Raw genomic sequence first — 15,471 nt, forward strand, 5'->3', positions numbered from 1 at the left:
AGGATTTCATGCAGGCAGTCAAGGTGCTGTTCTCCAGTCTCGCCAGCAGGGGGTACTCACGCTCCATGCTCCGCCAGACATTTAAAACCTTCAGAGAAACAAAACCTATCTGTCTGGATACAGTCCTCCCTGTTATCACCACCTATTCTAGAGCCAATATTCGTCTTATGAGAGTGATCAAAAACAACTTTCATGAGTCTGGGGGTAACACTATATTTCTTAAAGATTATAGGGTCATTGCTGCCTTTAGGAAGAATAAAAATTTGAAAGATATTCTAGTTAAGGCAAAATTAAAACCATTGAAGGAACCTAAACCCAAAGCACACACAGATTTCTTCAGATATCACAAATTTGTGAAAAATCAACACAGTGGTGAGGTTTTTCCCACCCAGAGAAACACAAGGGCACAGTCAAAGAATTGTGTTTATTTAATTAAATGTTCACAATGTTTAATACAATATGTAGGAGAAACGAGAAACACGATCCTCACCAGATTTGCACAACACAGATACAATATTCAGAAGAAAAAAAACACACAAATTCCTCTTGTCAGACATTTTATTCAGCATGGCTGGGCGAATCTCACAGCCACCATTTTGGAATGTAACCCCAGTTGGTCCACTACTCAAAGGAGGAGAATAGAAAAAAACTGGATATTTAAATTGTGTACTTTAATACCGTGTGGCCTCAATGAGAGATGAGGGGGACCTGGCTATCCCAGCAAACATGGTGAATGCATTAATTCTGACGCTTTCAGCGTCAGAATTCCTTTCCTAACCCTAACCCTAACCCCCTAACCCTAACCCCCTAACCCTAACCCTAACCCTAACCCTAACCCCCTAACCCCCTAACCCTTTTTTGGGCTGTGCCCTGCCGGGCTCCGTGGCAAACCCGGCCACCAGGCGCTCGCTGACGGGCCCTCCATCTGGGCCTGGCTCCAGACGGGGGCCCCGGGCTTCCTCCGGGCAGGGTCACATCATCTCTACCTCGTTTTTTCATGGGGTTTTTGAACCTTTTGTGCCTGACTATGTATAATATATTTACAATGTATGTAATATAAAATATAAAAAATGAGCACAAAATGACAGTTTGCGACATTAAAGAATGGCTTGTTTAATGCTAAGGCCATATGGTCAAAATTAAATGATTAATAATGTAATAACAATAACTTGTAACAATGACCTATTCCACCAGTAAATTGCTGGTAAATGACAAAAACAACCACCAGATGGGAAAAGGGTATTTTACAATAACTTAAAATGCACCACAAGGCTGGCGAGTTTCAAGTGAACAGTCAAACTGTTACGTCCCGGTGTTGGAATCCTCTACAGGGAAATACAGTCACACTTTACACCGCTTAGCGTTAGCTATCAGCATTTTAACCATTGTGTTTAATCCAGCTAGTAGCTAACGGCAACGTAGTGTCCCATGCAGCGATGCTTCTGGAAAAAAAAAAAAAAAAGTCAGGCACCGAAATGAGGAACCAAAATTTTCGTTCTTATCAGTTTCGTTACTACCGTTTACGTCGGAACCAGTGCCCTATTGACACCGCATTTCGGTACCCAACCCTAGTTTTAAGTCACATTTTAATGACCCTTTGAGATCCTGATCATTTTTTAAATATATTATTTATCAAGATGAAGGATTTTAGTCACAAGTCTGGCTCTGGAGTGTAACTGCAAACATTGTAACTAGGGATGTTGTGATCCAATCTGAACTTATTTCTTCATTCAGTGTTTCCCATACATTAATTTATATTTAACAGCCCAGAACAATAAAAATACAAACTGATTATTTTTGGAGCTCGCAGTCTCTTAGACACATAAGGGTGACTTTATTCAGTTTTTTTGGCTGGCCATGATGTACTCACCAGGCATTTCAGGAAGAGCTTCTCTGCTGTGTCACGGACAAATATGGGTAGACCTTCAAGGCAAGTTTTCCTTCGATGCAGTGCAATGTCAGATGTCTGAAAATCAGGGGAAAAAAGACCAACAGACTTTAGAGCAGTGAATATGGGGCCTATTTACAGAGTTAGACTGCAGTCGTGATTTCACCATGGTATTTGTTGACAAATACAAGAACTTTAGGTTATTGTTACAATTTAAGAAACCTAGACAATGTATAACAGGGCTGCACGATATTGAAAAAAACTGACATCGCAATATTTTTTCCCCCTGCGATATACTGTATATTGCAATATGAAAAAATACTGTAATTTTTACGAGATGACAAATAGCTCGAATATTCCCAAATTATAGGGTAACTTTGTAGGGGAGTGCATCTGAATAGAAAACAATTAAAAAGAACAATTTTCTTATTTGACCCACTCTCTTAAACATTAATGCTTTACAAACACAAAAACAAGAGAGCGCTGCGACTTCTCTTCTGGAGTGATTTTGGAGAGGGAAATGAGGTAGTTAAAGGACAATTCCGGCGCAAAACGAACCTATGACAGCTCCCCGCAAGTAAACATGAACGCGACTGTCTTTATAATCTATCTTTTTAATAAACTATCTGTACACTTACAACGCTGTCAATGCTTCGTTTCACATTTAGGGACCCTAATTATGCTAACGTTAAAGTGTGGTGATATTTCGAGCCTTTTTAGTGGTATTAAATAGCGATTTAATTTGAGTGTCCCAATGCCCCAAAATACTAGCATTTCAAGCTAACCAGCGGTCTGTGGTAGCCTCGTTAAAGCTCCAAACTCATTCGATTAGCATGAAAACATGTCCCAGAGAGCGACAGAGTGGGTACACATCAGTTAATAACACCTAGGTTCGTTTCACGCCGGAATTGTCCTTTAAATACACTGGTTGACTCACATGTAACCATTGTATTCATCCTACTCTATTAATCCAGGCTAAACTCAATGATGGCATGCATGTTGCTTTTCCTAAAATAAGGGGGCTCCCTGATGTGGCTACCATCCTGTTCCTCGCTCATTTTCAGGTTGTGGTCGACAACTAGCGGGCCTGCTTTGTTTGTTTGATTAATTGATCAACATTGATTGAACGTCTGGATGTCACACACTAGTAACAAACTGTGTATACAAGAACACTTAAATCAGTGTAAATTACATTATTTCAGACTTTTCTTGTAAATTAGTATTACGTTTCCAGCTTCGCGGCTCGGAAACGTAACATTAGTTGGGACAGACCCCTTGTTTCTTAAGGCTAACTATAATAGCTATTGCTTGGCTGGTAGCACATTTCTGGCAACTTTGCGGTGCAAAATGGCCAGGAATGTGATAACGTTGCTTAGGTGCTTATTTTGTCTTTTCTACAGACACACGGAAGAGTCTCACTTCCTGTAACAAACCCCGTCGAACTAACATTACGTCACATACACACGTTGCCCACATGGCCACCTGCCTTAAAGGGGAAGGGTCGGCTAGTAACAATCACGTTAAATGAGAACCGTGCAAGTTTTCTTTTTCTATCAAGCAGCAATAAAAGTTGTAGCGTTAATATCACACATCCTGCGATGTGACTATTGCACATGTGCACATTGCGATGTCGACGATGAAACGAAATTCCTAGTAACTAATAATCAGCTGAATTACTGCTCTTGCCAACAGACCACACCAACGTTAAAATAAAAATGTAAAAATGTCCCCCCTTTAATGTTTAACTAGCAGCAAACACAAAATAAATACCCTGGGCCTTGCAGAATTTCTTCCAAAAATAAATTTCACAGATAAGTCTACCTGTTCATCAAGCCTATCCAAGAGATTTTCCATGTCTTGACCACAGGCTCCCCTCCTGGCACGGTACAGCTTAAGCAGTCTAGGACAGTACTCATCTAAGGCTGCTCTAAAGGTCCCCAACAGGTCTTTAGTAGTGACACGGAAGAACTCCTCACAAATCTGTAGAAGTCAAAAGAAGTCCAAAACAATCACAAAAACATAACGATCGAGTTTGTAGTGATTTTGGATACACTTAAAATAATTGAACTCATAAAGAGTTCACAATCTAATTATGTTTAACAATCTAATCTATACTCTGAATAAGCCAATGGATGACCCTGTGGTCATCTTTGCTTTGAAAAGCAATCAAACTAAAAATATTTTATTATTTTTAAAATCTGTCTTGCCTGTTCTCTCAGAAAAAGAGCAGGCCATCTCTCCTGGATTTCCAAGACCATGGGCTCCACCTCCACGATCTCCTGTGAGAATGTGAGGTCCATCTTCTGTCTGATGAGTTCCATGTCTTTCCCCTTCTTTTTCATTTCACCCACCAGGACACATCTCTGGTCTTCTAGTGTCTCATCATTGTAGTTTTCTGGATGATCAGGAACATGATTTACTTCACCTCGCTTTGGTTTTTTCAAGGAAAACCTACCCTCATCAACTTCGTCATCCCTCCCTCTTTTCCTGTTTACACTGACCTCATTACATCCAGCCTGGCGCAGTTTAGATCGGTAGTTTCCAAGTTTGTACTTGATGCTTGTTGTCCAACCATCGTATCCTGTGCCGCTACCAGGCTCCTTAAGGCACGGATGTTTGTTGACAAGTTCAGAGGCAACCGATACTATTTGATATTTCTCAGGGTAGGCTTTCAGAGCAAATATTTCTTGTGCCAGCTTGTCTAGAATTTCCATTTTCATGTCTTTCATTACACTTAGACCTTGCCCAGCTTTTTCACGAATGTCATTGCCCTTACGGAGCTTTAACTCCACATCATATGAGAAAGAGGGGACCACAAATGGAGAAGGCCACTCTGAAATGTTTCTCATGAAGGTGCGAATAATTGAAGATGAGCTGTGGGAGGAGGCTGGTGAACTGATGCTGGCTGTATCAAGGGAAGAGATGCAGGATGAATGGGATGGCGTCTGCGATTCATCAATATTCCAAATAATGTGCAAGACAGCCTTTTCTGGTGGCAACTCTGCAATGTCCATCAGGTTACACACTGCATTCCCAAAATCTGGGTCTTCATACTGTACAGCGAATTCACCGTCAAGTTCAAGTTTTTCTCGTAGTACATTTTTTAGTTCGTCCAAAGATTCAGGGGTCTTCGTCAGCTGGACTTTCCGGATAAGTTTCGGATTCATGTGTACTCGCAGTAACAAAGCCTGTGAGGACAAACAGAAAAATAAATTGTGCAGGACCATTAACTGAACTGTAAGAACACTTATAACTTAAAATAAGTTATAAAAGAAACAAGTTGAACTTACAATAAGCAACAGCTGCCAAGATTCCACTCTACAAACCCATAAACCTCTGTCTTTTGTTACAGTTTTGCTTTAGATACCCCTAACAGCATAAACTAGTACAGCACAGCACATACCATTTCATTCAATGCAGCAGGCACGTCCTGGGGGTCACCATTAACTTTCCAGCAACTGGGTATGCAGCCAAAGGGTGGTAATCATTCAAAGCCTCTGGATCCAGGATTTCAATGTCTGTGCCGCTGTCAGTTACTTGGTAAGACCTGTAATGTTCGGTAAACCAAGAGGAGAGCTTTCTACTGACAAAGGACACTTTCTCAAAGTTGACGACAATGTTCAGTATCTTGTAGAAATGTGGCAGTCCACTGCATTGCCCAGCAGAAACTATCATGCCCTTTACATACTGGGTCCCATAGAAATGAACATCTTTGGCAAGGGACACAGAATCGTGATGTGGATACTTCTTTTCAATTACAGTCCTCAGTTTTTCTTCCAACGATGATGTTTTAACCATGTCAACATTGCCAATGTACAGTTTTGGTTTGAACAAATTTTGGCCATTCAAGGTAGTACGCCATCATTTGTTGATGTTTACAAGAGAGTGTGAGAAGCACATTCTTGAAATTGAGAACATCATGCACCACTTTTTTGAAAAAGTTATGCTTGGACTCAAATCTCATAGTCCACAAGTCCACTAAAGGTCCAAAGCAGCGTATGAGATGTACATAATGTTCAATAAAGTGATGTTTTGGCCGCAACTTAAAGTCAGGGAAGGTATCAATAAGCAGATTCCGATGGTCAAATATTTTACTCTGCAAGTAACACAGTATTTCCTCAGATAGTGTTGTAGAGACAATGATCTCAACAATCTCTTTAAGGTCCATCATTATTTCCCATGAGGGCTCCTGTTCCGGAATACTGCTCCCAATCATAAGAGGCAGCAAACGTAAAAGTGTCCAATTTTCATGCCCGTTGCCACTGATTCTTCCGTTTCCAAAGCTGGCCTTTGTAATTTGTTGTGGCTTGTTGACCTTATCAGAATATGTGTATGGGAAATGTTTTATGCGGCTATTCAGTCCATCAAATGTAATGAATCCTTTTCTAATCAGTTCTTTCAGACACAAACATAACTCTACTGGAATAACCCCTTCAAAGAAGTCATGTAAAATATCTGGGGGAAATCCAGTAATTGGATGGAAGTAAGACAAATGCTTACTCAGTACACATGCCCTTTTAACACCGTTTATCACTTGACTCAAGCTCCTCCACAAATATGTTGTGCTGTTGTACAGTTCTTAGTTGAAAATCCCTTGCCTCGACAGTTGCAATTTGGTCTCAACTAAGACAACAAAACCTGCAAAATTTTTCAACATTGAAAGATTCATGAAAGCCTGCAAGGCTGTGGGCCCCAAGGTTGTCTGCACAGACACAAAAAACTGTTCCCTTTACAAACGTATCTAGAACCTCAACAAACACACCATCCCTTTCCAGAGACTGTATATCCTTGATCAGTGGATAAAGAAATGCATCATACCCAAACAGTTTAATATCAACACTCTTTCCAAGAGCAGCCAGCTGAATTAATGTCAGGGAAGAGCGAAACTTTGTTGGTAAATTGAGCACAACCCAATAGACCGCAGTAATCTTATGAATTTTTCTGGATGTCCCCAATGGGTTACATACTTCGAAATCATCAATGTACAGTCCTATAGAAATACTTGTCTCTTGCACACCAAAAAGTTTGTTTTCTTTGAAGTACACACCGTCTTGAAAGGACCTGTACTGACCAGGTTTATCTACTTTAATAAACACTAACTTGTCTAAAAAATCTGACCGTCCCAGTAAATTCTCTAGAACCTGAATGATTGAAACATACACAAATGCATTTTTATGCGTTGTGCTATACGTATATTCAGTTGGTTCAATTACAGGAAAGTGCTGTTTAAAATAGAGATTTCTCCTGTGATTAGTGGACAGCGCACCTTTTGCCTCAGTAGTCAAAATAAGTGGATTGGTTTGGAATATAGAATCATTCATTTCTTTCACAACACAATCATCTATGTCAATACTATGTTTAGTAAACACTTCTTTGATTTTTTGAAGGGAATGAACTTTAGAAAAGTGCAGAATATCATTAAATTCTTCAGCGATTTTCTGTAAAGCACTTTTGGAGACATGCAATACTGATTGCATACACAGAAAAAGAGATGCAATTTTATGTTCAAGAGTCTCAGCTTCTACATATTCTTCCCCACCGTTGTTACTTGAACCACTTTCTGATGCCTCTACCTCAACAAAGTCATCTATTGGCTGGTCAACGATATGAGTGTCAATGGCACAAGTTTCATTTTCAGAATGCACTCTTAGACAAGTTCTAATGTCCTTTGCATTCTTTTGCTTTCTGCTTCTGTGTGAACTGAATGTTTTAAGATTGTTAGTTTTAAACTCACACCGCAGGAAGGGGCAATGCACAGTGTGTTGATTTTTTAAATGATGTCCCAGATGAGTGAAAAAAGTGCGCTCAGTACAAGTTTCTTTAAATTCACATAACTCACAGAAAAAAGACGATGTCACCTGCCTTCTTACAGTCCTGCAATGGGATCTGGTAAGGTGGGATTTTAACGCGCCAGGTGTTTTGAAGGTACACACACAGTCACTGTAGATACAGGGCCAGTGAGATCCTCTTCTGTGTCGTAGTCTATGGTGCCTCAATAGAGCTTCTTGACTTGAGCTCAGAAAACCGCAGAACCCACACTTCATAGGATAACTGCAATGAGAATTAAAAGGCAAATTAGTTTATTTACTTTTAATGGATCTGTAAAACAAGTAATCCAGAACAACAAAGTGTTATAAATAGTATGATTATATTGTTGGTTTATTAAATTTATGCAATAAAAATGTACAATGCTTAATGTGTTTGTACTGCTGCTTAGTTCAAATACCAACAGTCTTTTCCCAATATCACTTACCCGGCCTTTAATAAAGGTTGTAATGCTTGATTTTAGTTTATCTAGTTGAAAGAGTTATTTTTTATTTTAATGGTCATTTTGGAGGCTGTAATTAGTTTGCTGAGAACTAAAGGTGTTCCTAATATTTTGTTCATCCCATTTAATTTTGGGCTGCTTGTAACACTTCTGTTACAGTCTATTAAATTCTTTGTATTGGGGTTAAAATATTTGATACGCCTCTGTACAACACATCACATATTATAGAGTCAAAAATGACCATTACAATAAATTAACACCTCTCTAAATCATATTCAACAAAAACTGAAGCCTGATATCTGCGTGTACCTTATAAACAAATTAGTAAATGAGTATATTATAGACATAAATGCACAACTCTGCATGTCAACATACCTACTTTTAGCGAACAAGAGAGGGTTGTGGTTGGTAGAACCTTAGTAAACCTTTCCCGGTGGGACTGACCACAGAGCAGCATGCAGGACAACTGCAGTTAGAAAAAAAGCATTTAGATAAACAAATTAGTTGTTTACATTTTGTGAGGAATATGCAGGGTCAACGTTGTAGATGTAAAAATGCACAAAGGTATTAAACACTGTGTGGGGACATGTGCAGGTATACAGTAGACTCAGTTGTCAGTTATTATTAGGTACACCAAGATTAAACTAATTCAGTGTCATACAATAGCTCTGAAATAAATCCATCCTTCATGAGGCTTATGAGTTTCTGAACTGAATCTCTATTATTCTTATTTACTATACACTGAGAAGGGTTACAAATATTTAGTTTATCCTACACACATAAATATACGGTTAACAAAATATTAACACCTCTTAGTATGAGCCAGGCCCAGTACAGTTAACTAGCACCATAAACAGCCTTCAAATACACCAATAAAATAAAAAACCTCTTTCAAACAGATTAAATAAACTGACCACAATACCTATCAAGGAAAGGTTTTAATGCAGAGCCATTGTATTACGTTGCATAAGTTTTGTTTATGTGTACCTAAAATGCCTAAATTTTAAAGTGATTGTAACATAACCAGCAAATGCCTTGGCAAAAATGACACGGTGGATGGGGCACACTTACATACACACTTATACTGTATATAATATGCCAATGTACGTATATGCTTTAGCAATTGCTTTAGTGATTATTCATCCCGTTATGCTCTTTTGCTTGCGAAAGCAGCGGGGATACAGAGCCCGGTGATCGGCACATCTAGGTAACGTTAAAGTAGTTGAATGTGCTTTAGCATTTTGGCTGTTTCCATTCGCATATCCTGCAACAGTGAAGCAATAAGGGTTCGCCAGTGTGACTGACTTGCACACGGATCCGCTTGTTGTGGTAACTGTTAACGTTACCTCACTTAACGTTACCTCCGACCAATTGCCCGCAGCCTCGTCCGCCAAGTTGTCCGCATCTCTAGCCAGACCTTCAGACACTTTCTAAGCCGACGAGCTAACGTGAGCTGTTACTAGCACGGTGCGAGACATTTCGTTTTCTAACAACTGACTGATTCGCGCCAGAGTTTGGATGACAGAGCTCGTGAACCGCGCACACTCCAAAAAGACTGACGTAAACAGTAGATAATGTTACCTGCACTGTCATATAATGTTAACATCCAAGTACCACTGAAGTAAATTGTTAAGTCACACACACAAAATATTTATTTATGACGTTACGCATTTATTTGTCAATGCAAGAAAAAAATGTAAGACCTTTGAAAATGAAATGTAGCTAACGTTTAATTTGTAATTGAATTTTAATATCGTTTCGCGTGACTGGTCGCCAGGGCCTGGAAATTATCGAAGAGCATTAATAAAGCTCAAGAAATAATAGGGAAATCGTCCAAGCACGGATATAACATTACATTATCTAACATTACCTCCAGACCCTGGGAGCGAGCGGTGTCTCCCCTCCTCCACCCCCATGTGCCAAGTAACGTTAGCAACAGCCTCGTCTGTAATGGTAATGACCTGAATATGACCGCTTACCGGGTAACGGATATAACCAGCATGTTCAATATAGACACCGAATTTATCAAACCCACTAACGTTAGCTAAGTTTATGTTTAACATTACCATGCTAATATTAACGTTAGCTGACTTAACATTGACGCTACTTAGCGGGCAAGGTGCAGTGTAGCATCAAGCACACGATTAAATAACATAAAAAATACCTGTGATTAATGCAAAACCAATTTTGCAGTACTATATTCAAACAAAATAACGTTACTCACCTTTTTGACTTAATGGTTCTCGTCTCGATGTAATCCAACATGTCGGAAAATGTGGATGAAAACCCCTGCAGAACTGCCCAGGAAACCCTGTTTTAGCGTTGAGCATGCGCAGAGTAATTCACCTGGCCTCAATTGGAGTCTAACTACAATTTCAAAGTGGTGCCACCATACATTTTGAATTGAGACCAACTTATCACAATAAAATTACTACAGTGAATTGCAGTAATTACTTTAACAAAGTTTACAATGCCATTATGTATTTTTTGTTCTGTTTAATTGAAAATCAAAGTAAGATGAGCAATTTCAAGTTCTCGTTTTTACAGTGTGGAAGGAACTTCTTTTGGTGGAACTTGTACGTTCAAAAGTAGTTTAGTCGTGCAACAGAAAACTCAGATTGGACAGATAGTCTAGCTAGCTGTCTGCATTTGCCCTGCAGAAATCTGAGGAGCAGTTAACCTAGTCCTCAAAAACCCACCGGAGGTTAGAACGCCAACACAGAGAAAGAGGAAAGGGATGGACATCCGGCCAAAATGAGAGACATCCGGTGGAATTTCTGGTGGCACCTGAACAATGCGTTTTTACTCCCTCCCTGCTCACATACTCACCTTGCAGTACATATACTGGCCCATCTCTACTCATTCCTTGCCAGATTGTCTATTTAACACCTCAAGCTTTCCAGCTTTAGTGTCCACTCGATTCTGCCTGCCAGACACACAGATTTAGGATCTTCGCCTGACAGTCAGAAAATGTATGATTTATAACCTCTTTAAATGTCTCAGGCTGTTCGTACACCTCGCTATATAAGTAATGCACTGTAATTTGTATGTCTACCACATACTTGGTATTTACACACAGGGCTTTCAAGCTTGGAAGCAAAGTTCTTGTCCCAGAAGAAGATATAGGGAAAACACAAGACTTTCACCAAGGAAATGGGTGTTTGTGTCGTGGAAGTATTGCTTAAGGCGATCCTTTTTTTTTAACCCAAACCAGAATCCTTTTTCTAATCTTAACTAGTCGTTTTGGGTGTCTAATCTTAACTGTTGTTGCCGCATGATTATTAACTTTTGTCAGCTAAGTTTAACTGCAACGGCCGCTGAAACGTCCGTCCTCACGGTGGCCATCCTCACCTCCTCCATCATTATCTGGTACACTGCTGCCACTGCCAAGAACAAGGGCGGACTGCAGCGTAGCATCCACTCTGCTGGGAAGATGATTTGCTGCATGTGCCTCAAGGACCCTGAAGCACTAAAGATTGTGGCTGATCCCTCCCACCCTGGTCACAACAACTTTTATGAGGCAGGAGGCTGCAGTCCATTAAAACCAAAACCTCTCACGTCACAACAACAGTTTCTTTTTGTCTGCAGTCTGCCTCGTTAACAAGGTCCGGGACCCTTACTGACAGAGTCTCTTAACCCCCCCCACCCCACCCTCCCTAGGGTTGGGTACCGTTTGAATTTTTTTACGATTCCTATGCCGAAACGGTACTTTTAAAACGATTCCGATTCCTAACCTATTCCTAAACCGATTCTTGAAGAACTGAAAAATGACATCAAAGAAAGGCTCTTTTATGGAGTTTTTTTTTAAAGTTGAAAATTATTTAAATTTAACAATATATTAACGTTTTAAAGTACTTAAAGGAGAACTCTGGGCAATTTTTACGTTAATCTTGATTGAGTACTGTCGATAGCAAAAAAAACGAGCCAAATCGGTGCTAGCAACATGGAGCTGCTGCAGCTAATGCCGAGAGCTCCCACTTAGCTAGAACGGCAGTTTTGGGGGCATATCATAAAGTGTGCCTTTGTGCCTCTTAACAGACACAAAATGCAATTAAAGCTTCAAGCAGTGATAGATGGGCCGTCGCGCCTCTGCACGCTTCTGGGTTACTGGCGGAATCCACTCCTTGCGACCGTGCATTTGCGGGGAACTCAGACACCACAAATCATCACCAATGAAAAGGGAACTCCCTGCTGAGTTCAACAATACCTCAAACAAGACTCTACGTCATACAGTTCATTAGCTGTGAAAAGGGGCGTAGCTAAATTATAGGGGGTGGGTCAAACCATCACCAATTAAAAAGGAACTCTCTGCTGAATTCAATGACACCTCACACAAGACTACGTTAAACGGTTCAAATGTTATGAAAGGGGGCGTGGCCTGAGTAAGTGGGCGTGGTTAAAATATAGGGAGCGGCTCAGTATCACATGTCGACCACACATTATAAGTTTCATGTAAATCGGATGATGTTTGTCATATAAGGCGCATTTCCTGTTGCCAGTGGGGGGTGCTATGACCAAAAGTAAATATTAGCCTGTAGATGTCCTCAGACCTGGACCCTTGGCAATCATGAGAAATTTTGGGCAGATATGACAAGTTACACTCAAGTTACAACAATTTCGTTGTTCATCGCTAAACACTCAAAATGGCCGCCACGCCACGCCCACACCATTTGACAAAACGTTTTTCTTTTAATAACTTTTCATCTTTAAGGTGTTGAGATGGTACAGACCAAATTTGAAGTCCGCCGGATGAAATCTCTGTCCAGTAAATGTCCTCAGAGTTCGAGTCTTATGATTACTGAAAAGTTAGACTACCCACTTCCTGTTTCGGCGGCGAAACGCACAAAATGGCCGCCCCGCCACAGCCACACCCTATGATAAAAAGTTTTTCTTTTAACAACTTTTCATCTTTAATGTCTTAAGATGGCACTGACCGAATTTGAAGTTGATCGGATGAAATCTCTAGGAGGAGGTCGTTAAAGTACGACATGTGGAAATGGCCAAAATCGCAGTAACTTCGAACTTTGAATTAAAAATGGCGGCCTTCCTGTTGGGTTTAGGGTATGGCTCTAATGACGTTTTCTATACGTCTTGACATGCTACGTACCAAGTTTGGTGAGTCTACGATAAACGCACTGCAGGGGCTCAATTTTTTTTATCATTTTAGGTGGCGCTAGCGAGCCATTTTTGTGCGCCTATTCCCGAAACCCTTAAAATACGTAAATTTTCACGAGACTTGATGCAACCGCCAATTTTGGTGAGTTTTTGAATATGTTCAGCCCCTCAAAAAGACGATTAATTTGCAGAAAATAATTCCTTCAGTTCCAATAGGGCCTTCGCCGCTGTCGGCGCTTGGGCCCTAATTAAAATGTCTGTGCAACATGAACAGGGCCCATACATGACAACAAGATGCGTTTTCAACTCAGACATTGTTTAAATTCACCTACCCTGTTAGCTTTTAGCTGCCGTCTGGGATGAGTGAGGGTGTTCAGCCAGGCTTCGGTAATAATCATCAAGCAGCAGTTCTCTGTGTATTTGTAGCATATATATCCATTTTGTGTGCGATCCATCTGGCATTGGTGAGTGGTGGGAACTATCATCTCCCAGGACCTCAAGTGGGAGCTGAACATCAGCTCCCTCGTCAAGAAAGCACAACAGAGGATGTCATTCCTGCGGAAGCTGTAGAGATTCAATACTCACAAGTCCTCGACTGAGCGCCGCTACTTTGGAGTTCACCCCATTGGACGAAAGGGTCGCCTCCCTACGCCTGCGGGTTGTGGGGGGGCAAACTCTGACTGTTGTTTGTTCTTGATCTAAACCAGAGAGTTGTCTGTTGTTGGACTTCTGTGCTAGTCATGGATTGTCTATAACGAACACCATGTTCGAACATAGGGATGCTCATAGGTGTACTTGGTACCAGAGCACCGTAGGCCGAAGGTCAATGATCGAGTTTATAATCGTTTCATCTGACCTGAAGCCGTATGATTTGGACACTCGGGTGAAGAGAGGGGCAGAGCTGTCAACTGATCACCATCTGGTGGTGAGTTGAGTCAGGGGGTGGGGGAAGACTCTGGACAGAACTGTTAAGTCCAAACGGGTAGTGCGGGTAAATTCGGAACGTCTGGAGGAGACCCCTGTCCGACAGACTTTCAACTCACACCTCCGGCGGAGCTTTTCATGCATCCCTGTGGAGGCTGGGGGCATTGAACCTGAGTGGACAATGTTCAAAGTTTCCATTGCTGAAGCTGCGGCGGGGAGCTGTGGTCTTAGGGTCTTAGGTGCCTCAAGGGGCGGTAACCCACGAACACCATGGTGGACACCGGTGGTCAGGGAAGCCGTCCGACTGAAGGAGTCTTTCCAGTATTTGTTATCCCAGAGGACTCCGGAGGCAGTTGCAGGGTACCGAAGGGCCCGAAGGGCTGCAGCCTCTGCCGTGAAAGAGGCAAAGCAGCGGGTGTGGGAGTAGTTCGGATAAGACATGGAGAAGGACTTTCGGTTGGCACCAAGGTGCTTCTGGAAAACCGTTCGCCACCTCAGGAGCGGGAAGTGGGAAACCATCCAAGCTTTGTACAGTAAGGATGGGACGCTGTTGACCTCAACTGAGGAGGTAATAGGGCAGTGGAAAGAGCACTTTGAGGAACTTCTAAATCCAGCTAATACCCCCTCAATGGTAGAGGCAGAGCTGGAGGATGATGAGGGATTGTCATCAATTTCCCTGGTGGAAGTCGATGAGGTAGTTAAACAACTCCACAGTGGCAAAGCCCCAGGGATTGATGAGATCCGTCCAGAAATGTTTAAAGCTCTGGGTGTGGAGGGGCTGTCTTGGTTGGCACGCCTCTTCAACATTGCATGGAAGTCTGGGACGGTGCCTAAGGAGTGGCAGACCGGGGTGGTGGTCCCCACTTCTCAGCCTCCCCGGTAAAGTCTACTCCAAGGTGCTGGAAAGGAGGGTTCGGCCGAAAGTAGAACCTCAGATTGAAGAGGAACAATGCAGATTCCGTCCTGGTCGTGGAACAACGGACCAGCTCTTTACTCTCGCAAGGATCCTGGCGGGAGCCTGGGAGTATGCCCAACGGGTCTACATGTGCTTTGTGGATCTGGAGAAGGCGTATGACCGGGTCCCCCGGGAGATACTGTGGGAGGTGCTGCGGGAGTATGGGGTGAGGTGGTCCCTTCTCAGGGCCATCCAATCTCTGTACGACCAAAGCCAGAGCTGTGTCCGGGTTCTCGGCAGTAAGTCGGATTCGTTCCAGGTGAGGGTTGGCCTCCGCCAGGGCTGCGCTTTGTTACCAATCCTGTTTGTAGTATTTATGGA

This window comes from Sander lucioperca, chromosome 9 (genome assembly GCF_008315115.2).
Source record: "Sander lucioperca isolate FBNREF2018 chromosome 9, SLUC_FBN_1.2, whole genome shotgun sequence".
NCBI classification, from domain to species: Eukaryota; Metazoa; Chordata; class Actinopteri; order Perciformes; family Percidae; genus Sander; species Sander lucioperca.